The sequence below is a fragment of the Panulirus ornatus genome, chromosome 11 (assembly GCF_036320965.1).
Source record: "Panulirus ornatus isolate Po-2019 chromosome 11, ASM3632096v1, whole genome shotgun sequence".
NCBI lineage: Eukaryota > Metazoa > Arthropoda > Malacostraca > Decapoda > Palinuridae > Panulirus > Panulirus ornatus.
Genome location: NC_092234.1, coordinates 42,102,566 through 42,104,408, shown reverse-complemented (window position 1 = coordinate 42,104,408; position 1,843 = coordinate 42,102,566).

Genomic DNA, 1,843 nt, shown 5'->3' with positions numbered 1-1,843 from the left:
CCTCCACACTAGAGGATTTTGAATAATAATTTTTTTAAAATAGAGCAAGAATAATTAATTTATTTCCATCACACATTCTATTAAAATCCATTAACATGAACTTGATATCAAACTCACCTTGAGTACGAAGGTATGAGCCTTGAGCACGACAGTACGACCCACGAGCAGGACACAAAGTTTTGGAAACCACGACTTCCTTCGCTTTTTCGTCTCTGTGAAAATTCTTCATCACGTGTTCTGGTAATATCATGACATGACATGTCAATGATTGCCTTCACTTCTTTTCACGTTGTTCAAGGCTTGATATATATATATATATATATATATATATATATATATATATATATATATATATATATATATATATATATATATATATTCTTTTCTTTCAAACTATTCGCCATTCCCGTGTTAGCGAGGTAGCGTTAAGAACAGTGGACTGGGCCTTAGAGGGAATATCCTCACCTGGCCCCCTTCTCTGTTCCTTGCTTTTAAAAAAAAAGAAAAAATATATTCTTTTTCTTCTGTTCAAATTTGTCATTCTTCCACAGGTGAGTGAAATTCTGAAAACGAAAGGGAATTTCTCTGAGAAATTCCTTTGTTGGAAAGCGATGCTGACACTGATGGTATGTTACCGATTTATCAGCACATACATGATCCAGGGTTCGATCCTGGGCACATGTGGGTGAAATGGTGTAAACGGATTTCATGCCAGTACATGTTGCAAATATATATATATATATATATATATATATATATATATATATATATATATATACTTTTACTTTTTTTTCATACTATTCGCCATTTCCCGCGCTCACGAGGTAGCGTCAAGAACAGAGGACTGAGCCCCTTGAGGGAAATCCTCACTTGCCCCCCCCCCCCCCTCTCCGTTCCCTCCTGTGGAAAATTAAAAACGAGAGGGGAGGATTTCCAGCCCCTCCCCCCCGCTCCCTCCCCTCTTAGTCGCCTTCTACGACACGCAGGGAATACGTGGGAAGTATTCTTACTCCCCAATCCCCAGGGATATATATATATATATATATATATATATATATATATATATATATATATATATATATATATATTTACTGATCCCGTTTACAGCCTTGACAAGGTAGCGCCACTTACAGACGAAGAAAGCCCGCACGCTCACGCCCAATCCCAGCAGTCATGTGCAATGCACCGAAACCACAGCCCCTTATCCACAAACAAGATCTACAGACATTTCCGTGGTTTCCCCAGCCGTTTCACGTGCCCCAATTCGGTCCACTGACAACACGTCGACCCCAGTATACCACATAGCTCCAGTTCACTCTATCTTAGTTTTATATATATATATATATATATATATATATATATATATATATATATATATATATATATATATATATATATATATAAAAACTGGGAATGATAAAAGCCATAATAAAAACTAAATTGGGGGGATGACATTATATTAATGACAATGTTGATGACAATCGCAAAGATGATGATAAGAAATGACACTTGTCAGCGGTGATAATGTCACAGATCCCAACACCATGGTAACTAAAAGTTCAAGGTGACCCCAATCTTTGTTCCATTTTCAGAGTTCAGTATAAGATTGTTAACCTTCTGAATGACCAAATTGCGAAGTTTAAACGTTTTTACCAGAATGTAGAAAAAATAATATATATATATATATATATATATATATATATATATATATATATATATATATATATATATATATATATATATAAACAAAACAAAAGTGATTGTTAAACTTGAACCAGTGGGCGGGGCCGACCCCCGGCCGAGGCGAGACCAGACCCACTGGTCTCCAGCCGCCCCACATACA